Source organism: Aythya ferina (genome assembly GCF_964211825.1).
Source record: "Aythya ferina genome assembly, chromosome: 10".
Lineage (NCBI taxonomy): Eukaryota > Metazoa > Chordata > Aves > Anseriformes > Anatidae > Aythya > Aythya ferina.
This window is the reverse complement of record NC_140306.1, coordinates 4,460,001-4,472,262: the sequence shown is the minus strand read 5'-3', so window position 1 is coordinate 4,472,262 and position 12,262 is coordinate 4,460,001. Positions and strand designations below refer to the sequence as shown.

The window sequence follows — 12,262 nt, the reverse complement described above, 5'->3', positions numbered from 1 at the left end:
GACCTGGGCTACAACTGGAAAGTCACTAGCAAGCCTGATGATTTTATTTTGGCGACTAGTATCTGGAGGTTTTTACAAATACATACGTGCACATAAAGATCTTTCAATATTTCTGTCCCCTGGGAACAATGCAAGAGCAAAAACGTTGTCATAATACATCCCCTCTTTGTCACATTTGTGAAAGATTTTAAGCTAACAAAAAGTTCAGCCTTTATTCCAGGGCAGTTAATTAAGGTTGACCAAGTCAGGCAGAAGTAAATTAACTTGGCTGATCAATTATTTATATGAAGCAGAATAAATGCCCTTAAAGAACTTGGCCCAGCCATGAAAGCATGTGTAAATTAAACTAAACACAGATTTATAAAATATCTTTCTACTTGTATGGATAGAAGAGTAATGGTAAAATCAGCTTTAAGTAAGTGATCAAATGACAAGTTCTAGCCCTAAATTCTCTAGCAGGCACGCCATCCACACAGGCATCATTCATACGTAAATATTTTACCTATTTGTTGCAAGCAGCTCCCCAAAGCAAGCTCAGGACCAACTTTTGAGCGCTTCTCCGCATGACTATGAAAAACAGAACAACGTTTGGAAGCGCTTCACAGCAACGCAGCGCTGCGAGGCAGGATTTTGCCTCTTGAAAACTAACACGCTCCAGAGGGCGAACGGCAAGACAACACAAAAGCACGAGCAGAGCTGCTTCTTACCAACAGCACAGGTACAAAAGCAATGTGAAGGCAGCGGGGCGCTCCCAGCGCTGCCCGGCACCGGCACCGAGGACCACGAGGGCTTTCCCAGCGCTGAACTCACAGCTGGACCCTTTTAGTGCCGGTACCTCTGGAGCAAGTGGCTGGCCAGGGAAAGCGCCTCAGGCTCCTCATCCTGCCACCAGTCCCGAGTGTTTCCAGGAACATGCTCCGACGGTCTCCAGCAGACGCTGAAACCCCCATTTAGTCCGGCTGACAGCCTGTCCCGAGGCCGGCCAGCAGCACCGTCCCGCCAGCCATGAGTTCGGTCAAACAAAAAGGATTCACTAGTGGAAATTAAAAGCCTTGTGTAAGGTAAGGCTTTGATCTACCGTGGGGGAAGGCGTACAGATGTTCAGCTGCTCATTTACTAAATTACACCATGTCACAATTAACTGTGAATCAGCCAGCTTCACATGAGCAGCTTGAGGGCTGCCACCACGCTAAATACAGAAATAATGCTGGGGAGGGGAGTCCAAACTAGCCAGGTGGACCAGATGACTTCTCTCTGCCTGCGTCTGCGGTTAGCACGACTATTAGAAAGAGCCATCCCGACATATGGCACGGTTTAAGTAAATCAGATCACCCTGAACTCACCAGCCTTTCTCAACTTACAAACCCCTCAGCTCTCGTCGTTGCAGATGGGTGCATACCCATCATGCTTTTAGAGTTTTCAGTAGCCGTCATTTATCCTGCTGACAGGGTGTATTTTAGGTATAATTATGTACTAACTAACTATAGATCAACTGTCAGTACATTAGGGTACTTTTGGGATAAAACTTCATGCTTACCCCTTTGAAGGCCACTCGCCTACACGCTACTGGTGGTTGCTGAATTGTGCAGGAGTACGAGAAGGGAGAACTGGTTGCAAAGAGCAATTAAAGATGATCTTTAGGAACCAACCAAAATAGTACGGCACAGAACGAGTCAGACTGCTGTCCTGAAAAGCGATGCTGAGTCACGTCTGACAGCCGCGCTTCTTCGAGGAGAGGCAAACCTGGAGCAAGGGAAGGGAGGAAGGCGCACGGGAAGTGCGGGAAGAGGAAACAAAGAGACGGCGACAGATACGAGGTGAAACCCTTTGATATTTCCTCAGCTTAAAGAGGTAATTCAGTGCATAAAGACGGATCCTTGAAATTTCAAAGGATGAAACTCACACAACAAAGATTGTCAAGAGTGCTATTTTCTAGGATTAGAACAAAAATGTGTTGGGATTTGCTATATGATCTTACATGGCTGAGCACGACTGTATACTTGCTGTTATGCAAGCACCATTTTCCAATACAGAATTTTCATAATTATAACAGAAAGGCGTAAATTTTCTAATGCATGGCAGTTCAAAAAGTAATCAAGAGAATGAGCCTGAGGGCTATTTTAATGTATGCAAAGCTAGTGACCCACAGTAAATGGGAGGTAGGCTTCAATGAATGCAAAGTAATGCACACATACTAAAGACCTGGTCTGATGAGGGACGGCTAAAATTAACACCCAATTAATTTCCGAATTGACAAACAAATGAAACCCATAAATCTAGTTTCTCATTAATTTTCTTGTGGTATAATTTAAAGCAGTAATATGAGGGCAAAAACTGAGCATTATCCATCATAAATATCAAAAAAGATAGCACTGTAACACCATAAATTATGCATATTACCTGTTGTTAAAAATGATTAATGTATTATCAACTTTATCGCGCACTGTATATGTCTAGACGTATCTAAAAGCTGAAATTTCATTTAGTGCTGAGGAAATAAAGGGTCCGGCAGAAACGGGATTATCCGCAGCACGGCCTCGGGTTCGTGCTCCCATCTGGGGCTGCGAGGGGCAGCGCTGGACTCGTCCCAGGCCTCGGGTCAGCTGAGCCCGTGGTGGAGGCGATGTGCCGAGCCTCCCCGGGGAAGGGGAGCAAATCACGCTGCTCCTGGAGCAGCCCCACGAGCCCATCCACGGTGTGGGCCTGGCACCCAGCTCGCTCGGGGCCGCTCCCCGTCCCTGCACGGGGCAAGCGCTGCCTGGTGATGCTGAGCCGTGGGGAGGGCAGAGAGGGAAGAACTGAACAAGGAGGGGGAAATGTGAAGACTTTTCTGTAACTAAATCCAGTGGGTGAGCAGCTCAGGCTTTCTAGAAGTGCTTCAGCACGTCACCTTGGCCAACGGGAGAAGGATGCGGGTTGCCTGACCTCCTGCCTGCGGCCTCACCAGTGAGAAGCTGAATTTTTGCCTACCTCAACCCATAGCAGGGCTTCTGTCCCACTTTCCACCCTACAGTCTCCTGAGGAGCAGCTCTACCTACGGCTGCCTATCTGCAGCCTGCCACAACTTTTTATTTATTTCTTTGTTTATTTTAACCGTACACAGCATCACTGCCTTGTTCACCGTTTGTGTGTGTGGCTCACTTCAGGGCCACAGGAACCTGAAATCACTTAGAGGCAGCTCAGTGAAAGGCTGCTGATGCTCTGCAGGAGCTGAAATTTAAGACAGCCGTGGTTAGGAGAAGGGAAGGACAGGCAGGAGCCTAATCCCAGTTGTGCCACGCTGGCTTACTGTGAAATCATGGCCAAACAACTCAGAGAAGCTCTCACTGCTGGTATCCCTGAGATTATCAGTGCTGCTGAGGGTGTTGCTGACCACAACCAGGAAGAACAGAGAACAAGAAAATCCAAGGAAAATTAACTGAAATGGACATCACAAGGTTGCCACTGGTTCTTTTCAGAGAGCTAGAGCTGGTCCCCATGAAATACTCATGCACTGAATCACACCGAACTGCAAGATAAAAGGCCTCACTTCTTTGCTTCGGGTAGGTGATCTGTAGCCTGCTTGTTGGGACTGGATACAAAAGCCATAAAACTCCATCCCACCCTTACCTGCCAAATACAGCCTACGACGACTGCCAAGCTTTCTCTCCCCGCTCACATAACCTAACATTTGTTGGAGACCCGAGCGTCAGGCAGAGGAGGCGGACAGCTCTGCTTTCGCTGCCTGAGCATCTTGCGTTCCCCCTTCTTTTAACACATCCACGGGGAAGTCGCTCCCAGTCTCACCTTGGATAAACAAATCCCCTTTGTGAAGCTAGCTCTCCATCAATCCACACCTCTCAGCTTGACAGCTATTGAGATCCACAAAGCTCACGCCACGGCTGCGGCGAGGCTCTCGAGCTGGGCCATTTCCAGGCGAGTGGCGAGGAGGATGCAGCGTTTACATCCCGCCACCGGCCGAGTGAGGTTCCTTCCTCTCTCCCGGGGAGAGCTTTCAGCCACGAGCTTCACCGAAACCGCCCTTCCCATCGCTGGGACCATCGTTTATTTGGCAGGGAAGGAACGGCGAGCAGCAAACCACCCAGTCCAGCCCAAAATCATGCCTCGTTGTGCTCTGCGACAGCCACCATGAGGCTGGGACACGGCAGCGTGGGCGTTAGAGGAAAGCCCCTCGCCAGAGAGGGGCACGGCACCGCTGCACATCCCTCGGGAGGCACCCACCTGCGGGGTCTAGGTGAAGAGAGGAACAGAAACGCAGCCGCTCTCACAGCCCGGGGCCCCTCTGTTTGTGTGCACGCCGCTCGGTGCCCGCAACGTGTGCTCCCAGTCCCTCTCCCCGCGAAGAAGGCGACCAGAATACCCAACTTACTGGAAGGCCAGAGCTGCATTTAATAAACACGTTGGTGTGGCAGCACGGGCTGCGAGACGGCAGCAGCACTGCTTCACCACGACGACACCAACCTTGCGGGTCTGAGCGCTGGCGGCACGTTAACGAGGAGCCCACCCCCCCGGCGCAGCTCCAACAAAGCGTTTCTAAACCGTCTACCGGCCTCCAGAAGTCAGAAACCACCCCGAAGCCAGGTGCAAGCCCTCAGCACTTGTGCACGACGCTGTTCTCACTTCACTATTTTCCCCCAGATGCAGGCAGCCAGGCCGGTGCTTTAATGCCCGCGGGCACAGCCACGGCTTCAGGCACCCACCTCCCGGCAGCCAAAACAGGCCTGGACCACTGGGGTGAGGCAGGGAAAGCAGGACGTCACATTTCTATCCAGATTTTGTTCCTCACCTTTCCAAGGGATGAAAAGGCCAAATATTTAATTGCATCCTTCAGAAGCTTTTTATACACGTATATTCAAGATATTTTAATTGATAATTCCTACATAAAGGCGCAGGCACCGCCTTTATACAAAAAGAGTTAACATTTCCTTCTCAAGGTCACTCCAGGAGGGTTTACTCCCTCTGTGTGCGACGCCCTAACAATTTACTGTACATGCTAACAGGTCCTGCCTGGCGTTCGAAATCCAGAAACAACAACAAACAATAATTTTGAAAAACAAAGATGGTGTGAGTGACTTTTCTTGCTCATTTGCAAAACAACCCAAAAGCAACAACTACCAGGAGGGTGCTCTCTAATTAGGACTCTCGGAAAGCAGAGAGCAAATAGCCAGCATACAGAAATTAGCAGATGTAAATGCTGCTTTCCAGTTATAAATAGGATACAGCAGCTCAGTAACCTCCCTTGCAGGAGAAGGAATGGCAGAGAGCATTTTTAACTTGGGTACTTTCTCTCCGTTCAGATGGCTCTGCTCTTACACCAGAGATTTGGCCCAGATCTCAGAAATAAAAGTGAAAGCTTCGCCTTTTCAGACTTCATCGATTACAATCGGCCAGGAGCAAGGTGGGAAACCAAAGCAGCCCCGATGCTGCACAGAACTCAAAGGCCGTTCTTCTGGGGCGATTACCTGGTTCAGAGCCCTATACCTTTGTCCTAGACCTTCTAACTCCTTGTTTGCTCCGTACAGGATTTTCTAGCCATCAGCCGCCTATCGCTGTGCTAGTCGTCTTGCAGGAGTGCTCTCTCCCTTCTGAAAAAAGCAAACAACTGGATAGATATCATTACACTAAGGAAATCTCTTGGAAAAACCAAACAACTTGCTAATCTTTCTAGCCCCTTCACCCAAGTTAAAGATAAGCAAAGCAAACCAAAGTGAGTTTCAGCCACATTCCAGGGACAAGCTCCCCTTTTTCTCCTTTATCAAAATCCCAGCATTTAAAGGTTTTTTTCCAGACCTTGCAGGATAAACTGCTGCTCACACCCGCAAACAAAGCAATATTTGTTTAATAACTGATTGCTGCCATGGGTACAGTAAACAAGGGGCCCAGCATTTGTGTTTATGAACAAACACATCATCTTGCAAGAGCAATTTAACATTAACCAGGTGGAATAATCAACAGATTTCATAGGTGACACTCGGGGCAGGACTAATGTAAACAGAGCAGGGAGGAGAAAGGGGCCACTCTTAGGGAATCAAGGTTGAGGCAAATGCATTACAGAGTAAACAGCTGGGAAGAACTCAAGACAAACAAATAGTCATTCTTCTGACATTTCGAGCAGCAGAAAGGTTGTACGTTACATACATCAGCTGCTGACCACCATGAAATCCAACCAGTTGGGGACCAGGCCTCCTTGTTTACACAGTGCCATGTTTGCTTATAAACAACAATTTGCTGTTACCAACCTCGCATTACTCATTGCATAAACCAGCAGATCAAGTGAGATCCTGTTAACTCTTCTGTGGATTGAGGGTTTTTTTTTTCCCCCTTAAACAACAACAAACAAAAAGCCTTTGCAGTCTTTCTTTGCAACCTCAAGACAACAGGCAACAGAGGAAAACACAGGGCCGTGCATCTGCTAGATAAAGGGCAGAGAAAGGAGCTGAAATCACTTGAAAGTGGTTCACAGAACAAGCTTTACCGGCCAAACCACTGATGTGGAAGATCTATTTACATTAAGAAAAAAAAAAAAAAAATCAGCAACTGCACAAGGTGGGATGCAAAATGTTCAGTTTCTCCCCTAAAACAAACAAGCACAACGCTGCCTCTCCGCACAGCTTCATCCCTCCCGGCACGGCCGGATGGTTTCATGCACACACGCCCATGCACAAGGCACGGTTCCTCTTTCTCTGGCCCATCCTCAGCCCTCTTCCTCCTGCCTCCTGTCTCCAGCCTCCGATTTCTGGAGACCTCCCCTGCGCCTCTGCAGTGGCCCAGGTGGTGCCAGAAGCCCCTCCGAAGCCCCTCTGTCTCCTCCAAAGTCTTCATCTCACACCAGAAAGCCCAGGCCTTCAGCTACCCCTTGGCATCCCTCTCTCAGCACCACCGCCCCGTGCCATCCCTGCTGGCGGTGCCCTCCTGAAGCCCCCGAGGTTTCCCACCTCTCCCTTCCCGTCTCTCGCCCCCACGCCCCTCGGAAGATGCCCATCGCAGCCCTCCTGCGGGGAGGTTTCTGGAACTGCTCTATCTTGAACGTGGATTTCGGGCAAGATCTGAAGCAGAGGGAGAGAAGATGGATGGTCCCAGCGGCAGGGGTTAATCCAGGGCTCTGGGTTACATTCCTGCCCTGACACCATCCCTGCTGTGACCTCCAGCAGCCTCTTCATCCCTCCTGTACGTAAAATAAGCCCTTTGAGACATCGCACTGGGTGGATGGGAGTAGAGGATGCAGTTATGGTCTATGCCACAGGTCCTTTTTTCCCCCCAGATGCCCCAAATCCTGCCCGGTGTCCTCGGTGCCTCCCGAGGAGCGCCAGCACTGCCACCGAGCAGCAAAATTCACCCCAGGAAGCAGCCAAGGTCACAGCTGCCCGGGCACTCATCTCCTCTCCCTCATCATTTCATCTGCAAACAGCACGGTGGCGAGGAGCCTCCTCCCTCATCATTTTTTCACAAGTTTGAGAATATTTGGTACTTTTCTTCACAGCACAATCCTGGGCATCTGCGGCTGGCCGAGACACTCCGCTTCCTTTTTTTTTTTTATATCAGAAAACATTTAGCCTTTTGTTGTTAAAAAAAAAAAAAAAAAAAAAGCTCGCTCAAAAGCATGAAATGAGTACAACCCCCTAATAAGGCAGGTATTTAAATGAAACCCGAAAGCAGCATTGTGGAGGCAACCTCCTATTTTTTCGTACATCAGGCTGACAGCATAATAGCGGGCAGGATGAAAGGTGGGACTCGAGCACGGAGTTGGCGGCCGCGCACCAGGAAAACAGAAGTGCTGCCCCATTTCCTGTGCTTCAGCAGAATATTTCTGATGTCTGGGGCTGCCGGGGACTTAACTCTGAATTAATGATTACACACAATGCCGTCCTTTCTCCCCGCCCTGCAGGACGGCGAGGGCCAGCCTCAGCGAACGGCTGTGGGCAGGCAGGCACGGGTCACGGGGGATTTAGCTGTTTCACAGCGGCTTCAGAAATTTCGACACCGCAACCTGAAGGCTTCTGAAAACATCAAGCTCCGCGTGGCAGTCATGCTATTTCCCTGCGCGACACTGCTGCTCTCACCTCGGCTGCGCTGCCTGCTCCGCGCTCCTTTTCCAGCACGTAAAATCACAGTTTGTTCAGTACAAAGTAACTACGGGATGATAAAAACTATAAGCATATCATTCAAACGCTTTATTGGTCAAATAGATGGATGCTTTTATTAGTCCAACCTTTTTTGTAATGGAGTGCCACTGATGACCCAGTGTTAGCCTCATTCCCTGCTATTAATCACACTTCTAAGAGCTCATTTTGCTTTAAAATCTTAAGAAATTGCTATAATTTAAAGACATGGTGTCTACATAATGGGAAATGCTTCACAGATTGTATCATTTCATATCACACAGAATTTTTATGGCAATGCTGACCACGCTACCAAGGTATTACGAAACTTGAATAAAATCTATTTTATGAAGAAAAGCTAAACGTAAACTTACTTTTCTATTTGTGGTTTGCCACATCCATAATGTTTTAATCACAGCCTTTTGGGAGCTGCAGTATTCAACTGCATGTGGCTTACATAGATTAACACCAAAAAAACTCTCCCTGAATAAATATAAACAGAACAAAACAAAATTAAATGAAAATTAAATAAAAGAAAAGGACGGACCACGAGAGAAAGTCTTGCTCAGGCTGTGCTCAAACAATTTAACACAAGGGATTTATTCATTCACCGACTCCATTATCTCTTTCTTTTCTACACAGGGAAAACAGACGATGTTTACTGTGAAAAAAACTTTTATGACAAAGTGGAAGCATCTAAAGAATTTACCCAGACTGCGAATTAAACTAATATAATGATGGTCTTAACCCATATTATTAAAATGTACTTCACACAATGTTTCGACAGTGTTGACTGCTGCAAAAGGGAAAACACATTTAAGACAATTTCAGCCAAATGCAAAAGCAGAAGCCTTCCATTTTCCAAATGTAAAGTAAAAAGCATCTTTAACCATCTTCTTAGGAAGGAAAATGCAGGGCAATTATGTTATATGGCGAACGCAGAGGAGTGTTCTTTGCTCAGTTCTCTAACAAGGTATTAGTACCTCCTGGCCTGAGGAACACTGCGTGTAAATCACATCATATTCAGAGCGTCTGCATTAATTATAATAGGAGCTGGAGAGAAACGGTAACTTTCCAGGTTGTTGCTAAGGATTAGCCCTTGTTTACAATTCTGTATTTATAGAACAAGAAAAATTTGTCAAATGAAGGGCAAAGAGGAATGCAGGAACACAAATTTAGCTTTGATTTCAAAACAAATCAGATCTTGCAAGCGTTCCCTGAAAAGAAAACCACAGTTTTTAATGTGAAGATGCAAATGAGCCTCAGAATATAAAAATGTTTTATAATTCTGTGCATTCAACACTACTAGATGTTATTTAAAGCATTTATGTTAACGTTTCTCATACTCACGGAGCAAGTCCAAGATGCTGCACACAGCATCTATTTAAAACGGCTCGCGTTTCTGGGGGGCACTGGGGAGCCGAGGAGCCTGCAGCAGGAGGCAGCAGTCGCAGGGGGTCGGGGACAGCTCCTAGGGGGTTCGAGACAGCGTGCCAGGAGGGACAAGCCCTCAGCGGGCTTCAGGCTGGCTGCGTGGAGCTGGGCATCTCCGTCCAGAGGGCAGCTCATGAATCCCAAACCCTGTGGAGCAGACGAGCTGGCTTCCCCGATCGCTGCACATCGGGCGGAGGGAATGGGATGCGACCGAGCCACCTGTTAAGGAGGGCACTCAGGAACCCCGGTACAGACGACAGAAAGGGCCGCAGGGTCCGCCGTGCACAACGTGGGGTTTCTGGAGGGTGCCGTGAGGAGAGGTGGCCCCAAAATCCCCGGGCAGGGTCCCAGGCAGCAGTGCCGAAGCACCGCGGGGACCTGCAGGTCTCAGGCACCTTGGCAGAACTGGATGGGGAAGTTTACGCCGCTCTGCCACCAGGCTGAGGCTAAAGAAAACACTTCGGCCTCCAGCACTTTCGTTTCTTTTTGCAAACAAGGGCACACCCACTACAATTAAGTTGCAAAACTCTTTTCATTAGGGCTCCTTGTTTTCACACACTCAAAGCCTTCTAAGACCTGCAGTCCCTCCCCATGCACCCATCAGTGTGTGTTGGGGGGGAAACTGAGCAAAAGCTCTTTAGTGGTTTCGGTTTATAGAGAAGCAAATGGAAAAATGCTTTTTTTTCATTAAAAAAAAAAAAAAAGTAACCACCAGCATCTGAGCAGGGTGACTTGCAAGAACTCTGAGCACCTACAACTGAGAGCATCTAACCCCTCTCGAGGATCAGGCCCACAACACAGCACGAAAAATGCGCTTGGCTCGGGTTTTGGGGCTGTCAGGTTGCGGCTAGGACACGAGGCAGAAGGGAAGGGATCAGCCAGAACGGAACAAGTGGGACAGAATTGCTTTTCCTGCCCAGTTTTGCCTCGTTGCTTCTTTCCCAGGAACAGCTCCGGCCTGGGTCCAGAGCGAGGATCCCATCCCAGCAGATTTCCGTGCAGGAGACACGTACATCGCGCACGCGTTTCCCAGCAGCCACATGCTCGGCGGTGACACACATGGATCCCGAGCACCCAAAAATACAGTTGGGCCTCATCACACTGGCCCAACAGAGAGAAAAAAGCGTGAATTTTTTTTCCACCTCAAAATTTCATCCTGTGCCTGAGAAAACTCCCTAAAAAAGCTCTGTCGAAACCGATTTTGTTTCTACTCACCAAAAAAAAGCACATATGCCTACTTTTGAGTCAGGATGCAGGAAGCCAAACTCTTAATCCCTCTTCTGCCTCCACCCGGGGCTGAAGAGCTTCACCCCAGCTCTGAGCCACTCTCAGAGGTGGCAGAGAGGCAACCAGGGACCGGTCACCAAATGCACCTCTGCAATTTGCTTACGCCTATAGGTGCCCATACCTTGCCCACACACGATGCCAGCAGGACAGGGGCCTCCCAGCAGCCAGCACAAACCACTCCGCAGGGCCCTCAGCCACAAGAACCCTGGCAGAGGTTGCTCTGGGCTGTGTCCCCAGCAGCAGGGAGCGGAGCCCTTCCCAGCCACGTCCTTGCCGTCCGCTGGGAGCCGCGGGGACGCGCTCAGCACCCGCAGCCTGCGGACGTCGCCATCCCCGTGCAGGTGCAGGGTCCCGCAGATGTGCTGGCTCCTGAGCGCCTGCGGCTTCCTGCTCCCAGGGCTCATGGAAGAGGAGGATCCGCTGTGTTTACTCTCTCCTCGAGGCGAGAGGATTCAATGTCAGGATGTGCAGCAAGAGGGTAATTCGCACCCCGGACTCGACGGTGCGATGCCGCAGCCGCAGCCTGCGTGCTCTCCTCCTTTGGATTAAAGCTGTTTGCACAAGTCAGAGCAGAACAAGAAGAGGAACAAAACATACAGTGTATTTTGTTCTGTGCTGCAGCCACATATTTCAACTGCCTCAGACGAATTCTTAGAGTAAACACAGCTTTAAAAGAAAATAGCTAGAATAAAGAGCTTCTGGAAAGTTCCTCCTGATTATGCATGCAAGAATTCTGCTACTGCTTCCTCCCATCATCTGAAAAATAAACCAAGCACCCAACTTCTACAACTATCCGCAGAAGTGCTATTTTTCTGCAACACGTTACAACCCTATCTGAGGTCTGCGAGTTGTAATGAATGCATCTTGTTTTGTAAAATACACAGAGGAGCTCAATTAAATGAACAACTGTAAAGGAAATAGAGCTGATAAAGGAATTAATGCTCTCGGCGCCAGATCATAACACAACATCTAGGATAACAAAACCGTGTCAAACATGCAACCGCTGAAGACTTGGAAAAAAAAAAAATAAAAAGTTCCATCCTAAAATACTTTAAAGCGTGTCAAATTAAGATGTGCAGAACTTAGAGAGGGGAGAGGGGAGCAGGGGCAGCAGCAGGGGCCCCGCTGATCGCACGGCCGCACCCCAGCATCCCGCCAGCACGCCCCGACCTCCCAGCAGCCGTGCGGACGCCCGCAGGGTTTCCTACCCAGCGCCGAGTCCAGCCAGAGCTGAGTGCTGCTGCCGAACAGCCCCGGGCACCCCGCGTTACGGAGGAGACCACAGGAGACGGATTCGAGCCCCGCCGATGCTAGGAAGAAGCCTTTAGGATTTACACGCCATCACCTGCTCGGCTGAGCGGTGTTTTCCCCGCGCTCCCTTTTCATTGCGCAACTGTTTTCCGAAGGCAAAGCAAACCCCGTCCCCCACGCGGCCCCGCCAA

At 49.2% G+C, this 12,262-nt stretch overlaps 1 protein-coding gene across 11 annotated transcripts in view; it reads right to left on the bottom strand.

Annotated features, from left to right (window-relative positions):
• The window catches only part of FOXP1 (forkhead box P1), a 364,335-nt gene that overhangs the window by 162,941 nt on the left and 189,132 nt on the right, over nt 1–12,262 (bottom strand). The window contains exons 1-2 of one of the 11 annotated variants that reach the window (XM_084530719.1): nt 9,450–9,944; nt 8,474–8,582 (exon numbers count right to left, since the gene is read on the bottom strand). The exons of 9 other annotated variants lie outside the window; for them this stretch is intronic. The gene's annotated coding sequence lies outside the window, so the exon portion shown is untranslated. Of the gene's footprint in view, nt 1–8,473; nt 8,583–9,449; nt 9,996–12,262 lie in introns of those variants that run through there. One more of the 11 variants, XM_084530718.1, reaches the window with a different exon arrangement.